A 24,774-nucleotide genomic window follows, 5' to 3' on the forward strand; every position below is an offset into this window, starting at 1 on the left:
TCATAATGGTCCCTTCTGACCTTAAAGTCTATGATTCTATGATTGCAGTCCTCCAGGCCTGGAAGAGGAGGGTGAGGGGGTAAACTGATGGGCGGGGGGTGGGAGGGCTGAACTGGGTGGGGAAGCACCAATTGCTGAGCAGAAAACAGCCAGGTGTTAGGGTGCAAGTTCCTTCAACACAGGCGAAAAATCACCTTACCCAGTATATTGGGGAACACTGGCAACACAAATTGTCACACACACACACACACACACACACACACACCCTGGAGATGGAGAGTTCAAAAATCAAGAGACAGACCAGGAAACACAATATACTCTTTTTAAAAAAAAAAAAAACTTTGATATTTTGGGCCAACCTCATGTTTTTTTGAGGTAAAACTAATGATTTTTCATTTCTTGAGGTTGGCAAAAACTGAGTACTGCCCCCAAAGACTGACCAGAGCTACTGAAGGATAACAGAGTCCAAAGCAATTCCATCAAGACAGGTAATGAATGCCTCATCAGATCATCTGTGGGGACTGAATAAGGGTCCTGTGGATCTGAAGCATGAGCCTATATCTCTTGAACAAAAGGATCAGGCCCATTAGCTCAGAGACAGTTACAGACTCATGGTCTGCCATAAACAGTTTAGCCATTACAGAGGGACAGATTCACACTATGTTAGCATGCATCAAAATTAAGTACCCAGATACATAGGGCCTGATTTTCCACACTCTTACACCATTTAACAGTCCCATAGGCCTCAACTGAGTATAATTCCATAGGTTAAAAAAAGATTAAAATGGATAAGACATTAAATAAAATAGGTTTTTAAGGCCTGGCTTGACAAATCCCTGGCTGGGATGATTTAGTTGGGGTTGGTCCTGCTTTGAGCAGGGGATTGGACTAGATGACCTCCTGAGATCTCTTCCAACCCTAATCTTCTATGGTTCTAGATAGGATAACTAGCTCAGCCTTGTAGAATATGTTGGGTAATAAATAGCCTTTACCATTATTTTATGCATGGGAACCTTTACCTTAGGATGAGAGGCTTCTGCGCCTGAGACAAGGAGAAGAGGAAAAAGCCAAAGCCAACGACAAAGCTGGTTAAGAGTAGCACAGAAAACAAACAATAATTACTTCACAGTTTCATTAGGAGTCATCCGCTTTTTAAATTGCTAATGGCCCTCAGTCATTAAAACAATTGTGCATTATTAACCTCATTAGATATTTCGGGTCCCAGTTGGTAATAAAACCCCTTAGAAAAGGAAGAAAACATAGGTATTACTCTTCATTAATCAGGGGGAAAAGTTTCCTTTCAATTCCGTAAGTGTTTTGGGAGTGATCTGAGAGAGGAAGAAAAGGAAGAAGAAAAATTAACAAAAAAATTAGTTCAAAGTACATAAAGTTGGTGGATGTCAACAAAGTGGGTTAGACTGGGATGTGAGAAGCTGCCTGTCTCCACCTTTTTGTGCTAGGAGTAGGGATTTTACAATGCCAATTATTGGTTCAATACTCAGTTGTCAGGGGTTTGGCCTACAATGAATACGACGGCTTGCCAAACTAAACAGTTTGAGAACAAACAACAACAAAACCTCATATAACTTTGCACTCATGAATCACCACTGCCTGTAACTATTTGAAATAAAGATCTGCTAAGGCTCCCAAGGCCTGAGAGTTTTCCTGAAGAGAAATAATGTGGTTCCGTTGTTCCACAGCACTGAATAGCCACTTCAGCTCTGCCTCTCCAGTTCCAAAAGTAGCCAAGTTGTTCACATCTATCCAGGAGCACTGCTCTTCTGGCTCTAACCCTCTGACAAGGCAAATCTTTGATAATCACTTCCCTAATTGGGAAGATTGAGCTAGACTAAGATGGGGATACAAATAAAAGCCAGGCTGAATTCTCTTCTCCTCGTTCTTTATGTGTTGCAGCCTATTAAAAGCCTGTCATTCCCTGTGTTTGACCCTAAAGCATTAAAGTCAGGGGAACAAATTCAAACAAGTGCAATTCCATTGAAGTCATCCACTTGTACCAGGGATAAATTTGGGACATACTGTTCCCTCGTTTGTCATACACTGAATAAGACCATTAAACCACATAACATACACACAAACAGCCTGATTCTCCATTGTACAAAGGAGGGTAAATACACTGCTAAGCTCTGACAGTTATACTGACCTAACTGCCTAGTGTAGACTGGGCCTTAGCCTGCACTGTAATTTATGGGTTCAAGCTAAATCAATATAAGACAAGTTTAAACACAAGGCCACACCAATTTAACTGAACTGGTTTAAAAACACACTTATTGTTAAACCTGTGCAAATCTGTGCGTAGATTAGGCCATGGGCCCAAACAGGTGTTCAAAGAACTTACATTCACACTCATAAGTAAAGCTTCATCCATTCCTCTTTTGTCCACATTGTGTCTACTATTGACAACACCATGACGCCCACACTTCCACTCCACCCCTGAGGAATTCCTGGGTAACACAGAAGGCTCCTTGACACTCTATTGTCATCACACCCAGTCATTAATTCTACTATATCAACTCAATTCTATTTCACACGTTATGTAGCAGTGCATGGAAATTTTGCAGACTTTATCGAATTTGAATACAGCACAATCATCAGAAATGTTTCCCTCTTTCCAAGGTTGCTCCAAAGACAGACTCGCACAACTCATGGGTAATGTGAGATACGAGTCTCTTGAGTCAGACTGATCCTTGTCTCAACTCCATTGACATTATCAAGAGTTTACACATACAGACCATCAGAAACAACCCCAAGTGTAGAAAAGTCCTAAGAGCTACAGAGATGTTACAATTGAGTTACATGAGGCATGAAGTCTGCTACTCAGTCTTTGTTCCAACAAAATGAATTGGAAGGAAAGGAAAGAACACAGTGTTTCCCCTGACTACTCTCTCTCTCTCTTTACTTGGCAAAGAGAGAGATGAGTGTGCCAGGCCACTCAGGTTTTGGACCCAGGCAGAACTCAGTACTAGAATAGTCAAGGAGGCACTGTACATTGGGCCAGAGGACAGCAAGTTAACATGGGACCTAGACACACATTTGAGAACAGAAACGGGCCCATAATGAGCAACCTCTGTTACTACCTTCATTTTTCTGGATTAGGGATAAACAAACCAATTACAGATAAAATAAAAACCACAACCCTCCCCTCACCAAAAATAACCTAATAAAATGTTGCCCATTTTTAGACCCAAATTGACGATTTTTCAAGGTTCAGAAATAATTTCATTTTTTGCATCTATTTACACATTGAAATTCTGTCTGCGGCCAGAAGTGCCGGAAGTTTCAGACCTGATTCTGTTGCCCTACTCTGTGTTGCCACCCAGACCTGTGCAAAATGAAGGCAGAGTGGGTATAAGTTGTTATTAAATCACAAGAGATTTACATTCATTTTGCACAGATGTGAATGACAACACAAGACATTTTCGGCCCCTTCCCCCGCGGATACAGGAGTTGTGGGTAATTCAGATCAACTCTTGAAAAGAATGCAATCTTCCAGATGGTTTTGCAAATCAAACCCAAGCTCTGAAACATCACTCATCACTGATCCAGAATCATATTGACAGGGTAGGGAAAAACCCTAAGTGCTAACCACACAAGAGGTTATAAAGGGGTAACATGCATTCTTCTGAGCAAAGCCCATACATTATAGTAGTCATAGATTCAAAGATTAAAGCCAGAAGGGACCATTATGACCATCTAGTCTGATCTCCTGTATAACATATGCCATCAGACTTCCCTGAATTAATTCCTGTTTGAACTAGAGCTTTTCTCTTAGAAAAACATCCAATCATGGTTCAAAAATCTCCAATAAAAGAGAATCCACCATAACCCTTGATAAATTGTCCCAATGGCTAATTAGTTCCATTGTTAAAAAACTGCACCTTAGTTCTAATCTGAATTTGTCTAGCCTCCTAGCCTCCACTTCCAACCACTGGATCTTGTTATACCTTTGTATGCTAGATTGAAGAGCATTCTATTATCAAGTTTATATTTCCCACGTAGGTACTTATAGACTGATCAAGTCACCCTTAACCTTCTCTTTGTTAAGCTAAACAGACTGAGCTCCTTAAGTGTATCATTAGAAAGCATGTTTTCCAATCTTTTAATCATTCTCATGTCTCTTATCTGAACTTTTTCCAATTTATCAACATCCTTCTTGAATTGTGGACACTAGAACTGGACACAGTGTTCCATAATTAGGGACCTGAGAAAATAGTGAGGTTTTTGTTTTTGTTGTTGTTGTTGTTTTTAAAGAAAATTCACAGTAGTGTCACAGGTAAAGTAGCAAATGTCAAAGAACACGCACAGAACGTAGCCAGTGCTGCCGCCACTTGGAACATGTGCTACAAGCCACATGCTGGATAAGACCTGTAAGCATGAATATCCACTTCCACCTCCCTGCTGAGGCCGCAGATACTCATGTTCCAAGTGGTAGTGGTGCTAGCTATTGTGCCTTGCATAAAAACACCATCCATTACATCCTCCCTGAATTGCTGCTCCAACATACCAACCACAAGGCCGGCTTGTGCAGATGCCCGCCTCTGCCTCCCCACTTTGGGGTGGTGGGGTGGGAAATCACAGAGTTGGGTTAATTTAATAATTTCCGTGCAGTCTGTGAAATCAGTTTTCTCAGGGCCTTATCCATAGTAGTCACACCAGTGCCAAATACAGAGGTGATATAGCCTCTCCTTGTTCTTACTCAGTATTTCCATTTACACATCCAAGGACTGCATTAGCCACAAGGAGCCCATGTTCTGCTTATTATCCACATCATGAATCCCCAATCTTTTTCAGAGTCACCGCTTCCCAGGACAGAGCCCTCTCCCTCCCCCCTCTAAGTACAGCCGGCATTTGGCTGTACTGAAACACATTGTTTGTTTGTTTGCATTCACAGCTTAACAAGTGATCCAGATTGCTCTGTATCAGCGACCTGTCCTCTTCACTATTTACCACTCCCCTAATCTTTATCTCACCTGCAAACTTTATCAATAATGATTTTATGTTTCCTTGCAGGTCACTGACAAAAATGTTAAATAGCCCCAAGGCCAAGAACTGATCCCTCATAATCTTGAAAAAAGTTAAAGAAAGATATCTAAGAAGGGACAGTGCTCAGCAATTTAAAAAAAAAAAAAGGGTTCGAGATTTAAAACACTGCACTGGAAACAACCATCTAAGGCAATAACACTTGCCTTAGAAATGCCCCCCTTGTATGGGGATTAGTACATCTAACTCTGACCTACTTATGCCACTATGTCCTATATCCTTTATAACGAAGAAAATACATTTCAAATTAATGCAGTGAGGTTATTAGGATTCAACTGACATCTACAGAGGACTAAAGATATGACAAGGGAAACTGAAAACGAGTATACCCTTGCTCCTCTCACAAAGATGTCTTAAACCTCCCAATTTTCTTCTTATTTACAGTATGCTTACTAAAGCAATTATGCTGTCAACATAAGTTGCTGCGCATGTCAGATACTGCAAGAACTTCTGGAACTTACTTTCATTATCATAAAATTCTGTGGTGGGTTTTTTGGGGAGGGGAGGGGAGGGTTAAAATTGAAATACGTGAAATTGTTCTTCAAAATGATTATCCAGAAGTACCTCTGTCTTTACATCCATCTTTGAGTCAATGTTTATCCAGGGGAAATAATATGCCTTGTAGTTATTAGTGATCCCATGGCACTTTTTTCCAAAACTAAGTGGGGTGTGAAGAATATATGCCAAGGAAGCACGGATTGTTCTGATATCATCCAACCCAGTTATCGGTCTTCTTATTAGTCAAAGTTTTTTTAATTCATGTCACCAAGATACAAAGCCAATGTGGGAAAGTTAGAGGTAACTATCATTATTTCAATTTTGACCCCATGCCTCTTTTCAATAATTTGATGTGGTGTTTGCCCACAATCTAAGAATCCAGCTTATTCCACACATTAGAAACAATTACATCATACAGTCCCACCTGCCTGCTCTACATCGATATCAAGAACACAAACTGACCTGAATTGCTGAAGAAAACCTAACTAGTATGGCTACCAGGAAGCATGAACATTTCCTCATATGTAAATATTTATTAGCTAGAATTTCTAGGGATGCACCCAGTGCAAACACCCCTTCCAAGAAAACCCCCATGAAGAGATGAACATAACCTACAGGATTTTTAGATTGATGAATTCTGACAGGGACAAGGGAAGGGGAAAAGGGAGACGATGCCCTTAGGGCTGCAAAGGCTGTTTCTAGATTTCTCCTAGGGTGTCCTTGCTGAGCTCTGTGGTGTCCTTGGCGAAGAAATCCCCCTCAGTCAATACTATAGGCTCATGAAGTCTGCTTTACCTGGATGAACTCTGTAAAATTTCAGAACTTGTCTGCCTAAGGACTTGGCCTATGCAGATTTTTCCCAGTCCCAGTCCTTACAACATCTCCCAGTACAGCACATGTGAGGAGATGGATGCATGGTGTCTAATTTTGACCTGCACAGAAAATATTTTTAGGAGTTTCCTATTCTCCTTCTTTTCTTTTGGGGAGGTTCATCAGAAGGAAGATCTAAGCCCACAATAACTCTCCAGCGCAAGATCTCAAAATTAGGGCTGTCAAGTGATTAAAAAAATTAATTGCGATTAATCGTGCTGTTAAACAATAATAGAATACCATTTATTTAAATATTTCTGGATGTTTTCTACATTTTCAAATATACTGATTTCAATTACAACACAGAATACAAAGTGTATAGTGCTCACTTTCTATTTAGTTTTGATTACAAATATTTGCACTGTAAAAAACAAAATAAATAGTATTTTTCAATTCACCTAATACAAGTTCTGGAGTGCAATCTCTTTATCATGAAAGTTGAACTTACAAATGTGGAATTATGTACAAAAAACCCTGCATTCAAAAACAAAACAATGTAAAATTTTAGCACCTAAAAGTCTGATCAGCCCTAGTTCTTGTTCAGCCAATCGCTCAGACAAACAATTTTGTTTACATTTGCAGAAGATAATGCTGCCTGCTTCTTGTTTACAATGTCACCTGAAAGTGAGAACAGGTGTTTGCATGGCACTGTTGTAGCCAGTGTCAGAAGATATTTACATGCCAGATGCACTAAAGATTCATATGTCCTTTGATCCTTCAACCACCATTCCAGAGGACATGCGTCCATGCTGACGAAGGGTTTTGCTCAATATCTATCCAAAGCAGTGCAGACCGACACATGTTCATTTTCATCATCTGAGTCAGATGTGACCAGCAGAAGGTTCATTTTCTTTTTTGGTGGTTTGGGTTCTGTAGTTTCCTCATCAGAGTGTTGCTCTTTTAAGACTTCTGAAAGCATGCTCCGCACCTCGTCCCTCTCAGATTTTGGAAGGCACTTCAGATTCTTAAATCTTGTGACGAGTGCTATAGCTATCTTTAGAAATTTCACATTGTTATCTTTGCACTTTGTCAAATTTGCAGTGAAAGTGTTATGGTAGAATGCAGGTAAAACAGAACAAGAGAAATACAATTCTCCCCCAAGGACTTCTGTTACAAATTTAATTAACACATTTTTTTTTAACGAGCGTCATCATCATGGAAGCATGTCATCTGGAACGATGGCCGAAGCATGAAGGGACATATGAATCTTTAGCATATCTATCTTGCTACATCAGCTACAACAGTGCCATGTGAACGCCTGCTCTCACTTTCAGGTGACATTGTAATTAAGTTGTGGGCAGCATTATCTCCCATAAATGTAAACAAACTTGTTTCTCTTAGCGACTGGCTGAACAAGAAGTAGGACTGAGTGGACTTGTAGGCTCTAACGTTTTACATTGTTTTGTTTTTGAGTGAAGTTATGTAACAAAATAAACTACATTTGTAAATTGCACTTCCATGATAAAGAGATTACACTACAGTACTTGTATGAGGTGAATTGAAAAATATTTATTTTGTTTATCATTTTTACAGTGCAAATATTTGTAATAAAAAATAATATAAAGTGAGTACTGTACATGTCGTATTCTGTGTTGCAATGGGAATTGATATATTTGAAAATGTAGAAAAACATCCAAAATATTTAATAGATTTCAATTGGTGTTCTATTGTCTAACAGTGTGATTGAGATTAATTTTTTTAATCACGATTAATTTTTTTCAGTTAATCGTGTGATTTAACTGCAACTAAATCGGCAGCCCTACTCACAATATTAAGGAATTTTATCAGCGTATTTTGAGATCCCTTTATCTTGTAACTCAGGCTCTGGAGACCTGATCTTCTACCCATAAGGGTGAATTTGACTCCTCCTGCTTCTGCCTTACTGTGGGCCTTCCACCTCGCTTCGTCCAAGGAACATAAGGTTCATGAGGACAACAAGGATGCGGCTCTTTCTTCACCCCTTTGGGTGAGGTACAAGGCACAAGCATGTTGGACGTGTTTCTCCCAGCTCAGTCCTGGCTCAGATTCAGAAAGGAAAATACAGAAGTCTGGATGTGAGCGATATGACCTGCTCTGGAGCATAAGGACCCACCCAAGGATGTCCTGGGGGATGAATCCGTTCCCATTTTGGGCTCAGAGTTCTCCATGTTGGTTTGGCTGCTTGTGCACCTCCCTCAACTTTAAAGTCTGTTGATTTAAGGGCCATAGTGGGGGTTCCAGAACAAGGGCTCTGATCCATGAGCTGAGATCCTAGGGAGTCAGCCATTCTCAGCCATTGGATCTCTAGTGAATGAAAGGAACCCTGAGAAGGCTTCTCAGGCACCAGGCTCTAGCACAGAAGGTCCTAGGGAATTATCGTTGAAGCCGGGGACAGGTTATCTGAGTGAAGTCTGCTGAGTGTAAAGGCTGGCTGAATCCTTGGTACACAGAAAATATGGCCAGGTGAATGGTGGTGGTTAGATACCCACACTCCTCTTACTGATGCTGCGTGTCTGCTGTGTTTGAGGTGTGTTCCAAACCATTACTTCTGGTCATACGGTAGTCAGGTGGGAAGGGGTGGTAGAAGCAGGAAAAGGGTCTACATTTAGCTCCAGGGTGATTTTGTACCCATTCCTGCATTGCTTTTTCCTCCTGGGAGGAGGGATCACCTCTAGCTAAAAAATGTCCTGTCCAGAATATACCGGGCAGTGGTTCAAATGCATGCTATTAATCTCCGACAAATCCTGGTCCAAAGAAAGGATACAAATGCATAAACTGTGGGAATGCCCAAGATTCAACTATTCTGGCAGATCAAAGAGAGAATTCAATTCATTTTTAAAAGTGACATACAATGCTGCTAAAATATTCATACTTGGGAATACAGCTCTACCGAACACAGTGTATTATAGGAACTAACAATCCAGGATCTTCAGGGCCACTATGACAGTTACATAACTAATCTTTCCAAAATGGAAGTAACACTCTGTCTAATGCAGAACAATATGTTTGTAATTTACTAAATCTAAGAACAATTTAGAAAGGACTCCATGCTGATGTTTAAAGGAAATTCACATTTTACAATCAGACCTGGAACCCTTTTCTAAAATAGCATGGAAGGGATCCATGCAATCAGAGGTAGAAATATAATAAAATTAAATACTCCCAAAGGCAGAGTGACTAGATTTTTACTAATCATCAGAGTTGCAAATATGACTCCTTATTTCAATAATTTCAGACAAAGAATGATGTTCTGAATTTCTATAATATATTTAATCTGAGAATGAGTGGCAGTCAGATATTGCTATGGTATAAATACCTGGGGGCGAAGATAGACACACAGACGACAGGATATCAACAAGATTTGGAAACCAGCAGTTGTGCTGATTAAAGTAATTCTAACATTCTCTGAACCAAGGAGTAAATTGAGACATAGAAAGTGACTTGCCCCAGATCACATGGCCAGTTGAGAGCTGGAGACAGAAGTCCTGACTTTCCAGTCCTTTAGCCTAAATTAAGGTCGCTCTGCCTCCCTATTGACTTGTTAGTGTAATTAAAACTAGAGGTGGGCTAAGACAGAGCAGTCAGAAGCAGGTCTGCATATGTGGTTCAAGAGCCACAGTGCTAGCACATAAGGAAGCGGGGGAAAAGGGACGTAGTGAGCCAGTTCCTCACACACAAGCAGAAGGGCGGAGATCTCTCCACAATAACACTCAAGAGAGCTAAGAAAGTAGGCCAGTTAAATTCCCCAATGGGAGATTGTGTGCTGGTTGGGGGTTTCCACCCCCCAGCCCCCGCAACTGTCTAGCACAGGAAGTGCAAACTAATGGAGCATGTACTCATATCCACATAGGGAGCACAGTGCGTTTTACTATGTGTTCCTGTGGAATCCTGCCCAGACTGGTAGGATCCCTACAGTTTAGGATGTACAAGACAGAATCTAGGCTCATCAGGATTTATTTTCCAGTATCAATCCATCAGTCTTCTTTGTTTAGAGGGGGTCCCTCCTTGTCAGGGTGCCCTTATCATCATTCCAAAATGATAGCTTCTTGCTTATGATAGGAAACAGATGTACAGCCAAATACTGCTCTTACTTTCAATGGGATTATACCAATGTGAAAGGAGATTAGGGTCGGAGATGTTGCTCTATGTATTATGAATAGAGCAATGAGAACTCTGTATGGGATTCATCTGCTTTAGAGCAAATTTTCTAGAAGTCTTCTAAGAAATTAGTCTGAACTCAATTGCAGAGGTATAGGATTAATACTGGAGATGAACTACACTAAACTTCCCTTACACACTGTTGCAGCTGCAGAAGCCTTCAGGTAAGTTACCTAGTGGGATAAGAATTATCTGGAGCTAGTCTAATTCCATCGTGCTCAGAAATCTAACAATCAGTGCATCGTTTGTGGAGAATCTGCTGAAGTTCCAGAAAGACTCCAGCAACACCTCAAAGGTGAGCAGAGCTACAAGAAATGGAGATTTGCTTTGTAAGCATACCACATAAACCACTCAGTGAGTAAAGAAAATGGACCCCAAAATACCCCTACTACTACCCGTTGACCAGAATGGGAAAGTGGCTGACTATGATATCTGGTGAGAAATGTATGTTTAAAAACTTAAAATTAGAGAGTTAATTGTATTTGGTAAGTGCAACTGGCAGCGATTCATGAGATGATCAACAATTATCTTATTCACCCATCAAGTGTCAGAGGATCACACAAGGCCGGAACCCTAAGACTTACATTCCAAATGGTATTCTTGAACAAAGAAAACAACATAAAAAGCGTTCAGCTTCTCTTGAAGATTTCTCCAGTCCCTCCAACACCGACCACCCATACTATTCAAACAAAAGGATTCCTCCATCTTAGGTACTTTTCCACTCCTTGTCTGGAAATGCTCAACCTTATAAATCCATTCCAATATCACACTCGGAACAGTCACCCAGGATTTAATGAAGTTTCTGTTTAATGTGAGTGCATTAATTTTTCTCAATTTAAACTTGGACACTGTTTAACCTGAAATAGACTGAAACAATGCTGCTCCATTGATATGCAAAACCATTGTTAGTATATAGCTACTCAAAATGCATACGCAATGGCAGTTATGCCAAACCACTCAAATAACAAAAACCAAGCTAATTTTCAGAGATTTACACATGTTCCTCAAAGACAGATATTTCAAGCTCACAACATATTCACCAACCAAACTTTAATTAGAGCTACAATTATAACTCAATACATTCCATGGAAGGAGATCTTCTATTTATAACTGCATATGTGTATTCCACTCACTGATTCCCAGGTGCTCCATACCCTCACCACTAAAATTTTGTTTAGTTAAGAAAGCTATAGGTTAGTGCAAAATATTAGAGCTTGAGAGAGAGGTAAAATTTACTGTACAAATGCAAAGGAAAGTAGCTTGTGATGGTGGTTCCCCAAATGAAACTTCTTCCATCTATATCTACTTCAGATCATTTTGCTTTCAGATACTCCTCAAAACAATGTAGTTAAAGTAGGTATGGAAGACAGATATGAGTGATAGTAAAAGGCCTAAAACGGCAGATAGATGTCCACATGCCTATCGGGCGTTCCATTAGTTGAAGGCGATTCCCAGACTTCAACAGGACTCCACCCAGGAGTAAGGGTTCACAAATTCAGATCTGTTGGCAGGAAAAGGTAGTTAAGGTACCCATTGTTAACTAAGGAAGTGTGGTTAAGAGAGGTAACTTTAGTGATGCAGTGAGGGTACTGTGATTAGCTCAAGTGTTAGCTAAGTTAATCAGCTAACAGTTACACTATTAATTTCAAAGCGCAAAGGTTGAATTCAGTTGATTCCCACCCAGAACACCAATGTTCAATGCTGCATTTTGGCAGTCATATCTCAAACACAACTCCCATTGACATCAATGCCCAAGAGGGGATTTTTTGAGAATGAGGCCCATATATCGTAGAACTTCCCCTAACATTGATGTGCAGAAGTCACCCTGATAAAGTCAGCATTCGCCAACAATTTGGGAATTCGACTTAGTAAGGACTGAGCAGAAACTAAAGACAAAACTGTGGCCTCCCCTTCTATCGGTGTGCAGTTGGAGAGGGTGGAGACGTGGGCGAAGAAGGAGCTTCTCTCTCCCTTCTGCAGGCTGCATAATGGGTCCAGAATTGCAGCCCTTGGGCTCCGGCAAGCATGGTGCCACTAGAAAGTTACTGCCCCTTGGAGCAATTTGCTAGAAAGAAGGCAGTAAGTACATGTGGAGACACAGTTCCACTCACCTCACACACCAGCTTGCACAGCTGGCCCGCCACGCAGCAGGGGAAAGTATCTTGTATTCCATAAAGGAGTGGCACAAACTATTTCCTCCCCAGTGCAAATGCAGAGCTCCAGAAGACACTCTTGATCTCTAGGCCCTGACTATGGGCCCTGGGCTATTAGCACAATCGAGCCTTGAGTAAGGACCTCAAGACTGTGCCATTAATGTTAGTGAAGTAATAATGATGGGGCGCTTTTAAAAGAAAGGTGTCCCCGCTTGTTTTAAGAGCTGTGCATAAGAGCTTTCACAGAATACTCCAACCGTGATTCTATGTGATGTCAAAATAAGGAGTTCTTACCAACTGAAAGAGCCATTTTAAATTTCACACAAGCCAAAAGAATGACAAGAAGAACAATGTGAAATTTCCAGTATAGCAGAAATAAAAACAAATATTGGGTTATAGACTACAGGGCACGAGGCATGATTCCGATTTACAGAAGGTTCCCTGTCAGAGCTGGCTGTCTACCTCCAAATATCCATTAAAAGCCTACAACATTAATTACGAATGGGAAAAGATAAGAGTTCAATTCATTTTGTTATTTTGTTCCAGGCACTTCACGGCTGTCAGTTTAACTTTAAAAGAGGCCCACAGTGAAGATAACCCTGTAAAGAGGATAACTTGGAACTTAAAAAAAAAAGTGTACTTACCCTGCATATGGTTCTAACAGATGTGGTTTTAAATTACCTTTGGGACCTAATAATGTTTTTTGAATGGACTGAATGCTAAATACTTGGCTTCTCCAGTGACAGACATGAACGTTCAGTGGTTTAAGCAGAAAACACCCATTCGTGTCTTTAACTGGCACACTTTTCATTTGCAGCCGACATCGGTCAGCATGATTTAATACTTTGGGCCATAATCCCCTCACCAGCAACAAAAAAGATGAAATAGCTTTAAAGAAATAAACCAAAACAAAAAAAAAAACTTGTAAACAATACCAGTCTGACTGCATTGTTTCTTACACAACAAAAACTCCTGCCGCCTGCAATGGAAACTCACCAGAGAGGACAGCTGAGGAAAAAAAAATGTTAAATAATTCAAAGCCACTAACATCAAGTCTGATGTAGGTATAAAAATAGTTACAAAACACCATGATATACATGTTTTCGTTACAGGAACTTGGGCTTACTTGAAGACATAAGAACTCCTACCCTACCTAGGGTGACCAGATGTCCCGATTTTATAGGGACAGTCCTGATATTTGTGGTGTTGTCTTATATAGGCGCCAATTACACACCACCCACGTCCCGATTTTTCACACTTGCTATCTGCTCACCCTAATCCTACCACTAGTCCATTCTAGCACCTTTCATTAATCAGGCATTCACAATCCCATCTATTTCCACACCAGCCTTCAGATTTTCTTAACGATTTGATGTTGCTGAATTGAGGAAAAGAGCCCTGCTCCTTTTCACAAGATAAGAGCCTGATCCAAAGTCCATTAGAGTCCACAGAAGTCTTTGAATTAAATGGGCTTTTGATCTGGCCCTGTTTAGGCAAAGTGCCTAATACCAAACCTCTGCACCATCTGCATTGCAGAGTGATGGGATTACTACAACCAACTCCCCATGCCTCCCCCCTTCCCCGCCCCACCATAAATAAATAAATAATAAAAATCCTCAGTGTCACACTCCCATATACAGTCTGAAAGATGGGCCTTTGTGAAATATTCCAGGGAATATGATGTAAGCGACCATGTAACCTGTACCAATTCTGCAAAGGTTACTCAAGGTATTTTTGTTTGCATAGAGGGGAGGGGCAGAGAAACAAATCTGAGCATCAGTTAAATGAAGAGGGTGCAGATTCATTTTTATCCCCAGCATGCGTTTCTGAAGTTGGGGGGAGGAAGTAAGTAATATGCAGGAAAAAAAATTAATCCAGGCCTTTTTGTTTCATGCACAGCATAGATGTTACATTATTTTATAGCTCAACATTCTTGGGGGGAAATGGAAAACCAGGCAATCTCAATAGAACTAGCATCCCAGCTTGACAGAAGTTGATAAGCTCCTTTCTCCCTTTCCCCCCCCAAAGTCAGCCTCTGATATCCCTTAATTTGTTTTTTGTTCCTTTCTTCCAGCTAGACACTTGCTGCCTGACTATCTCAGAAGAAGACATAAAAAGCAAAAATTTTTCAACAAAACATTAATTATGCAGAAGACATAAAATCATGCAAAAACAAATGATGCAGGTGCATAATAACGCAATTCCCTGGAGCCTGTGATCGGCAGCTTCTAGCGCAGACATGTGCAAACAGCTGACATTTAAAGGCTTATGTGGGGTATGCACTAGAGAAGAGAGGCAGATGGGGGCCACTCCTAGATGAGCCATTTCTTCTTCTCTCCAAACCCAAATGATACTATCACCAGCACCACCAGTAAACCACTAAGTCTCCCGTCCTACAATGAATGAGCCCCATGGAGACAGACCCCTGCCCCCAGATTCAGCTCCAATGTGGGCACTGCGGTTCCACGTGAGGGCAAGCGTCTGCCTGATCAGAACTCACTGGAGGATAAGATCCTAAACAAATGTTGGAGAGTATCAGTAACTTCCAAACTTCGCTGACCTTGAATCTAGTAGCCAGATTAATATGTTTAGCAGAATTAATTTTAATGGGTCGATATGTTCAAAAGGTGGTTGTTGTTTTTTTTAAATCAATCAAAACACAGTGCTTATAAATTTTCAGGCCAAAATTGTCAAAGCTAGGTACCTACGTAGGGTGTCTCGGCTTGTAGACCCAAAAATGGAGGCACCTCAAATCTGTAGGCTCCTTTTAAAAATTTGCACCACTTTTATATTAGATAATTTAGTCAAATATGCATCTACTGCTGAATCTCCTGCATTCCAGGGTTTTATGTCCCAATACTTTTCATAAGTGGCCAGTAATTTTGGGTCCTCAGCATGAGACACGTTGGACCTATTGCTTTACAGGTGCCAAACACCCACAGTAAAACACTTCCGTAAAAGACGGAGGCTTCCAAAATTCGGGGCCCTTTTTGGGAACATAGTCCTAAGTGATTTGTCCAAGGTCATGCAGCTAGTGTATTGCAGAGATGTGAATACAAGCCAGATCTCCCAATTCCCATTTCCAGGCTTTCATACAAAGGCTATCTTCCCTCTTCTTTGTCACCCAGAGATGATATTTAGCTTTGTTTTTCTAAGCATATAAATAATGATGACAAAATTCTTTGAATGGCGGAATCACATTAATAGGGTTTACAAAGGAACAGTGTTGTTTCGGCACAGTTCCATGCATTAGCAATTTCCTTCCTGTACCTGTTTATACATATTTTCCACATGTGTTTAAAACGTGACCCCTAGTTTTAGAGACGAGATTCTCTCAGTATTTCAGTTTGTGATCGTCACACACCTGTCCTGGTACCCAGCGTGCGATACACAGCGGAGGAACCATACGTCTTGGAAAAACCCCAACGTCTGAATGTATTTAAGAGGTAGTCCACAGTAGTAATGCTATAACAGCACACAGAAATCCTGGGACAAGAGGGCGTGAATCATAGCTGGAAATAGTTGTTGTGATGGGGTGAACTGGCTTTAGCTCAGGGATCTCTAACTCAAAATGACCACAAGGGCCACATGAGGACTATCGCATCACTGACACACACCCCTGCTGTCCCCGGCCCTGCCTCTTCCCACCCCTTCCCTGCCCCCATTCCAACCCCTTCCTCAAAGTCCCCACTCCAACTCCGCCCCCTCCCTGCTCCTATTCCAACCCCTTCCCCAAATCCCCATCCCTGCCCCGCCTCTTCTCCACCTCCTCCCCTGAGCGCGCGGTTCCCTGCTCCTTCCCCTCCCTCCTGGAAAGTGCTAAGCGCCGCCAAACAGCTGGCGGGTGAGGGGAGCTTGGCGGCCATAGGAAATAACAGGGGGGAGGGGCCGCGGGGAGCTTGGTGGGCTGCAGCAAATGCGGCCTGCGGGCCACGTGTTTGAGACCCCTGCTTTAGCTCATTACCAGTAACTATAGAAGTTCTCTCCCCATTCAGGTCTCACACAGGTGTTCAGGGTCGAGTAATGAGGTAAGGCTGGAGCCACAATGCACCGCTCAGAGGGAATATCGGAAACTCTTAACAACAGCAACAAAAAGCCCAAGGAAAAACCCAGCTACTCATTAGAGGAAAGGTGAAAAAACAAAAAAACTTTTGAGATGGCAGAACACTACATCCAGCGGTTACAAGCTGAGCTGTACCCCGGGCTGCGGGAGAAGGGGAGCACTTTCTTTTCACTTTCATCAAATTTTGCTTTGTTGATAATGTTTCTGTTCAGACAGCACACAGAAAAGCAAGAATAAAAGCCTAATTGAGTCTGCTTTTTCATTGCCCAGCCAGCTGATCCTCTCCACAAGCTTCTACTCACAAGGTTCAACCTCTCGGTCAAGATAGTCCATTCTCCTATTCAGTACGAGTGATCCACAGTGAGCCGATTGGCTAGTTAAGGAGACACAATGGATGGCTATTATGGGAGTGACAAAAAGACCTCAACCATGAATGGCATAAGACAGAAGAAAATGTTAGCAAGTTTTCCTCAGTACTTCACAAGGATAGCCACCTTTTTGGATGGGGTGGGAAGATACAAAGAGGACACTGAGGCCTTGCTTCTAAGCCACCCTAAGGTCCTACTATGCCACTCTGGCAGCATATAGGGGCCCTAAAGTAAGTGTAAACATAACTGCGGCTCATTTTAAGGCACCTTTACACTGCCAGCGCCATGTAAAGGGAACTTCCATGTAAATAAGAATCAGGCTTAATCTAAGTGAGGCTTGCAAAACTGCCATGAGAATTTACAAGCCCAACCACAAGATTTAGTAATCCACCCTTAACAGGAAGTTGAAGATTAAAAGAAAAAAAAAACCTAATGATATACTTTCACACATTTTTGTCGTTTGTCTATGATTTCTAATCATCAAAGTTATTGTTAGAGTAGGACACTGTCATCTGAATGAGGATTCTTCTGACAGAAGGCGTATGAACACAGAGGTGTGAGGCCGGGCAATTTGCGTGATTGCTCTGTCAATGCTGCATCTCTTGGGATTTCTTTCCTTTTAATCCCATTCTACAAATCCTGCAATGCGGGATCCCTTTGATGCCGCTTTGTCTGATTCTCATTAATTGTATTCCCTTCTTCACCAGGAAGCTTGAGTTTTTATTACCTGCTTTTTTATTTATATATATATATATATATACACACACATATACACACACACACGAGTGTGTGTATAGATAGATAAACCAAATGTCAAATTTTATTTTATATATATTATTAATAGGTAATGTTGCCTATTAAGGTTGCCTATTAAGGTTGCCCGACACTTCCCATTATAAAACCCTATTTTCAGTTGCTTATAACTTGGTCAAACTACCTGTTCAGGCTGAAACTTTCCATGCTGGGCATCTGCCTGAGGCTAATTGTTTGTTTGTTTGTTTTTTAAACCATCCAGCAGAACAGTTCAGCTGTTTCCAACAAGGAGGCTAGGGGAAAAACTATACTGTGTTGGCCACGCTAAAATATTCTGGTGGCCTCATCGTTTGAAATGCTCTAGCACCTGATGTTTTGGAGTTGGGACTTGAAATTTGCCATAGGAATGGCCTTTGTGTCAGGGGCACGCTTTTTGATCTCCCCATAAAAACCCACACAAATGTGGTTACATTATAAGCCTTTGGGAAAAAAAAAATCACAGTTCACACATTGCTCACTAGAGACTTGCTAGAGCTTAACAGCTAAAATCTTCAAAGATCCCCTCCATGTTGGGTGTGCTCCAGCACAGAGCTGAGCATGACTGTCCCTGCAGTAGTGGCTCTGGGCTGCCGAGTCTCGTGCTAGGTCCCGGAACTGAGTGCAGGGAGACCTCTTGCCTGTGCTCTCTATGCCCCCTCCCGTTGGAGGCAGCTGTCTGAGTCAAATGCAGGAACAGGGGGTTGAAGAGCCAGACCTGGAAGGGGAGTAGATTGGGACAAGGAGCTGAGGGTGGGGAGAGTTAAGAGAGAAACTGAGACTGGGAGCCAGAGAGCAGAAACTTGGACTGGCTGGGCAAGGACGGGAAAGGAAACAGCATGAGACTTGAATCAGATGAGGAGCTGGGTGGGGTAGGGAGACTGGGACAGGCTGAGCAAGGAGACTAGGAGGCAGTGGTAGGGAATGATGGCACGGGGAGGAGAGGCAGATCAGATGAAGATCCAGGATACATATGTGACCATATAATTAAAGACTATCGTAACGCATATGCACAAGGGGGCCAAGTTAAGGGCGTACAAGCAACCTTAATTCTGGCATTTCTCATTGTGTGAGTGCTTGTCTTTGCATGTTCAATAATGTCCTTTTAACACAGGTTGTGTTTTTTTTTGAGAGAGCGAGTTGTATGTATTGTTTTGTTTAGCATTGACTCACTGGAAAAAAAAAAGACATCGTAGTATTCAATAATAAACCCAACCCTAAAATCAATGGACAGTCAAACAGCCACCAAGTCCATGTTTTATATTGCTGTACTAGTACATATGCTGCCAATACTCCAGTCTTAATTGTAGCAACGAAGCAGAATCTTGAACCATGACAGTTTTCCTATACTGTAGAAAATACCACTGTACAAAAGCTTGAGGTGATAATGAAATCTAATTGAATTCTCTCAATTTAAATAGATGGATAAATGTGAATTGGTAAGTGTGGCTCAGCAGGCCTGTCCACCTAAATAGGCCATCAGCAACTTCTCCTGCTGTTTTTTCTAATCTCGTTTAAAAGTAGGATGTGTCAAAACCTAGAAAGCAAATCTTATCTTGGAATCAGAAATCTGAACTGTCAACTTTATTCATTTTTTTCCTTCTGCTGATTGCCAATATATTCATCCAACCTATGACTCAGCTCCGCAATCACACATCAAGAACAAACATTTCGATAACCAGAACTCTTTTTTAGATGATCTTATCATAAAAAAATAGTTCTGCCAATGTTTTCTGTTAATGGTATGAGACGAAGCGGGAATCCACCTTCAGAACAAGCAGCTTCATTCACAGCAAGGTTACATGCTAGGCATAAGGTTTTATGGGCATGAGGATCAAACTTCTCAAGGAATGTAAACTTTCTGCAAGAAGTATTTGTCACTCAATATAGCCAAATCAACTTGCCCTAATATTCATATTTCAACTATACTGCTGGCTTAAAATTTTTTATTTGAAACAATTATTCAAGAGAGCTGGCAAAGAAAAATATTTATAGGAAAATAATTTGACTATCAGCATAGTGACAGTGGAATGGCACAGAGGAATGCAGATCCGACTTTTTTTGCTTGTATAAAACTCCATCATAACAGTCTCCAATGCCACCACTCCTTTTGAACTAGGGAGATTAGGTAAAGAAAAAAATTTCACTCCGAATTTTTTTTAAATCTATATCAAAGTCAAAATATCTTTTTTAAAACTATTTTTAGAAGCTTTTCCTCTGAAAACATATTGGTCAAGAAGGATCCATGAATACCCAATTCACTGGCAAGTGGCGCATGTTATTCTGTCAAAGCGCCCAGAAATGCCAATCTGTCGGTTCAAAGCAGAAACAGAATATTTTAGCTTTTAGTTATAATAAGCTAGATGTATAGAACTTGTAACAGGGCAGGTAACTAGCAGTCTTTAAATCTTAACTGACTGAATTACAGAGTTTCATCTCTTTGAATCAAACCAGGGAGAGGCAATTTCAAATTCTGTTGTTTCAGTTTTATATATTATATATTTAAAAACACACACACACACAAATAGGGGTCTGTTTGAGTGTTTAAGCATCCAGTGCCAAAAGATAAACAGACAAAGTAGTGATAATAAAGAAAGACAAGGAACAGGTTTGTTGTTTATTCAACTATTATTTTTGCAGTAAGTGTTAAAAATGGCATTGATTTTAAATACTAATAAGAAATCATTCATGTCACACAACATTAATCTTGCCAAATCACTCTCATCATTCTATTACCGCAATATTTGTAACTTTTGATCTGGAAACATCAAGTTATATAAGATCGTGGTTCTGCTCCCTCGCAAGGATGTGATTCTGTCAGAAAATGAACCACTGAAGCAGAAATTCTAACAAAACTGGAAATGACTTTCCTGGGAAGGAGGAGGATAGTTTTGTTTAAGTACCTCAGCTATTTTTAAGTGGAACTACAGTCAGTGTTTTGTTTTCTTGGATAGAAAAATGGTATAATGCCAGGTTGAAAAAAATATGGGCAGACTATTTTAATTGAAGCACTGCACACACTGGAGAAGGAGAGAAATGACATTTCAGTTATAACGCACCCTAGGGAGAAAAAAAGAAAGAACCTCACATCACAAGTACACCCCTTAAACACAATGAGAATCAGTATTTCAATCATCATGCTATCTGCACACAAAAATAAAGTGACTGCATTTTAAGTATTCTAGTAAATTACCGTAATTTAGAGGTACTGCAGAAAACAAAGAATGCAACTTTGTCTCTCCCAAGCTCCCTTCTCCTGCAACCCACCAAGAAGAGAGATGGCATTTGCCCTCTCCCATCACCTTAGTAAAATTGTCAGAGAATGGCACATCCCTTCCCACTCTCCCCCACCCCAAAAAAAAAAAACCGACAAGCAATTTTCCTTTCATCCACCCTTTTCTTTTTACAGTAGCCTTCCTTTCTGCTATACCCTCTAAAATTAGTGAAAGTTAATTTCTCCTCCCCTCTCAGCTTCTCGCCCCCTTTAAATTAAAAAGAAATCCGTGAAGACAACTTCCCCCTTTTCTCCTGCCATGGATTATTAAAGACAGTTCTTCCCTCCCACCGCTAGCCCTCCAAAAACTGTATCTGAGAAACACCCTCTCCCCCCAGAAGATGATCTCCTTCCTACAGAACACACACACACACGGAAAGTACGGGTGAGCTACAGAAGGAGATCTCTGCAGGATCCCCTGTATGATCAGAGCACATGTTAGTGCTGTAGTCGGAGCTCTCCATTGCAGTGGCTTTTGGAGGGAATCAGGCTGAGGGGCAAAGAGGAAACTGGTTGTTTGCAAACACCCCTCACCTCAGCTCTACACAGACCTCCTGCCTCGTTTCCAGGAAGATCCACGGCAAAGCAGTGGACCCAACTCCTGAGGTGAGCAAAAACACAGGTAATGACAAAACGCTTACAGCAAATGCCCCCTCCACACATGCCCTCCCCGCTAGCCACTCAAACCCCAAATCTGCTGGAAGCAAACACCAGTCATTTCTTTGCACATGCATTTGCTTCTCAATCACATCGTTAAGGATCATGGGAGCAGGAAATCCTAATGGCCCTGAACAGCCTGAGCTAGGAGGATTTATCCAGCAGCACATAAGAGGCTGGGATCGAAGAATCTAACTGAGGGACTTGCGACTGACACAAAATAGCCAACACCAAGAAGTCCTTATCACAAGCAGCATCACAATAGTGAGCCCAGCCCCACTCTTCTCAATCCTTGCTTTCTGAGGGGAAAAAAACAAACAAAACTGTATGAGTCAGAGGGATTTTTTCCCCTCTATCATACACACAAACACATATGCTACTCTGGTTTCTTCATCAGAGCCTATAAAGTGTTACAGGCTGACACGAAGGGGGAGGCGTCTGACTCTGAAATGGCCAATGAAATAAATTCAATACAAACTACTGACTTAGGACCATCCTCCCACAAATTCCCCCCCACCCCCATCCCAAAAAAAGAATCTGTGTTTACTGTGGCTCATATCCTGCCCTCGACTTCTCGTTCCTTGGTCCAACGTGGGCACAATGTGCCCGAGTGCTGCTGGCACACGTGACTGGTATTTTACAGGTGTATATGGTAGATCCCGGGTACTGCAGACACAGATGGTGTACACGTTGGAAACAGAACACTTTCCATGCCGGGGGGAGGGGCTATTCCAAAAGCAAACTATTTTATTGGGGCCAGATACGCAGAAAAATATGAGATTTGGGTTAGCAGGAGCATGTTAATTTGTCCTCCACAATTTCTTCAACCCATGATCCAAAGCACCATAACATGCAATGAGCTGCACCACCACAGCACGAGTGTGTAAAGGACAAAGCCAACTTCAACTTGTCTTTTGCTTTTGTCATTTTGTGTCACAACCTTAACTATATTTTAAAGGTTGACTGCTAAAAACTCATTTGAAAAAGACAGGGAGGCAGGTGTGAGGAAGGTGTTAAACCATAATGAATAAAACTTTCCTGAAAGCACAGGAGCTGAGCAATCTGCAACCCAAAGACTGGAAAGTTTTCGCATCAACTATTTCGGCAGATCTATTTTGAACGTATGAATAAAATATTTTTAAATGTGCTCATAATCCAGCCAATAAACTGGAAAAAACAGTAACAAATACATATTTTTAATTATTTTCAAAATATGTACCATTTCTTATGTGATTGACACCGTAATGGTTTTCAACCCAAGATAGTCCAGTGTTATCCTCTAAATAAATAGCTTCGCATGTAACCTTTACGACATTTCTTTTAGAAGCACTGCACATATGTTAACAGTTCCCACTTTCAAATTTAAACATTGCAGCAATTTTATACCATTAATAGATTTTTAACAAAATACATAAATAGCACTAAGAAATGTGGTTAAGGAGCCAGTGTGTTGTTATGTAATCACATTTCATTTTTTCGAAAGCCAAGTTGTTTAGAATTTAAAACAGAAACCTTAAAAAAAAATCAGATCCCCACTCCAAATCTCTTTAAAAATCCCAAACTATTTGTGGGGATGTTGGAGGGGCATGAGAGTGGGGAGAGGGGCAGGGATTTAAATATAATTGCCAAGAAAGGGATTTGTCTCCCAAGTTGTAGTCTGGCAGATTAAAAAAAAAAAAAAATCTGGGAAATCCACCCTTTGGAAAATGTGGAACACAACCACAACTCTAACACAGATCCAAATGTAAACACACACACACACACAGAGATGGGGAGAGGGGCGTAGGGGTTAAAAAAGGGGGGTTTGTGGCGATATATAATGGCACCCTCTTTTTGCTGATATTACTGATTACTAAATAAATAAACAACATAAATAATAGATCTTGCAACCTGGGCAAGTCGCTGGCAGCCTTTCTGGGAGGACCTGACGCACTCCCCGACCCAGACGCGTTGGAGTGAACGGTGGGGGGGAGAGGTAACCCTCCCAAACACACCCAAGAACCAACCTAAGTCTTACAGGCTCCGGGTCCCGGCTACACAGCAGGGATCCAGCCCAGCATCTCCCTCTGCTGAGCCATGAGCTCTGTCTGGCTGAACTACGGCTGCAAACAGGGCACAAGGAACGGGGAGCTGGAGCAGCTCGATGTGTCTGCGAAAGGCTAGAGGGAAACAGAGCCATGCACAGGCTGGGAGCAGCCAGCCAGCCAGAGGGGCTCTTTTCACAACGCCTGGAAAGTGACCGCGGGGAAGGGGGGTGTTGAAAGTGTCTTGCTGCACGAAAAGGGTTTTCTTGCGGGGGGGGGGGGGGAATCGCGACAGATTCAGAGAGCTCTGGGTGTTCCCCAAACCCCGAGTACGTGTGTGGCGGGTGGGGGGAGGGAAAAGGGAGAGAGACACATGCACTTTTCCCAGCAACACGCCAGCTTACCATTTCTGCAGGCTGCGGTGCCACTGCTAGGTACGGCTCCTCCGCGCGATCCCACACGGGGCAACTACAGCCAGGCACCGGAGCTCATCCTCCGGCAGCGCCACGCTACCGCTCACCGCCGCCCAGGCTGGTCCAGCGTCTTCCCAGGCAGGAGTCCCCCTGCTAGGCAGCACTGCCCCAAAGAAGCAGCTGCAATCCAAAGGCTTTTATTTAAAGCGCCGCCTCCCCCTGCCTCGCTCGCTCCCTTCCACACACACACAGAGGAAGAGAGCCACACACAGGTTACATGAATGGGAGGCAGGAACCAATCCTACAATGCCTGGGAATGACAAGCACACATGCATTCAAAGCTGGTCTGCACCACTCAGGCGAAAAAGGCGGGGGAGGCAGGCGCCGCTCAGGTGATGCTGCCAATTGCCATCTCGGAGTGGCACCGCCACAGCGTCCCTGTTTCCACTCCCACTCCGATTTGGGGTTGA

The 24,774-nt window shown here is 41.9% G+C and overlaps 1 protein-coding gene across 2 annotated transcripts in view; it reads right to left on the reverse strand.

Moving 5' to 3' along the window:
- Nucleotides 1-24,503, reverse strand: part of TENM4 (teneurin transmembrane protein 4) — a 766,066-nt gene extending 741,563 nt beyond the window's left edge. For both annotated transcript variants that reach the window (XM_039490320.1, XM_039490356.1), the window contains exon 1: nucleotides 24,296-24,503. The gene's annotated coding sequence lies outside the window, so the exon portion shown is untranslated. The remainder of the gene's footprint in view (nucleotides 1-24,295) is intronic.
- Nucleotides 24,504-24,774: the final 271 nt, after the last annotated feature.

Source organism: Mauremys reevesii, linkage group 1 (genome assembly GCF_016161935.1).
Source record: "Mauremys reevesii isolate NIE-2019 linkage group 1, ASM1616193v1, whole genome shotgun sequence".
Classification (NCBI taxonomy): Eukaryota; Metazoa; Chordata; order Testudines; family Geoemydidae; genus Mauremys; species Mauremys reevesii.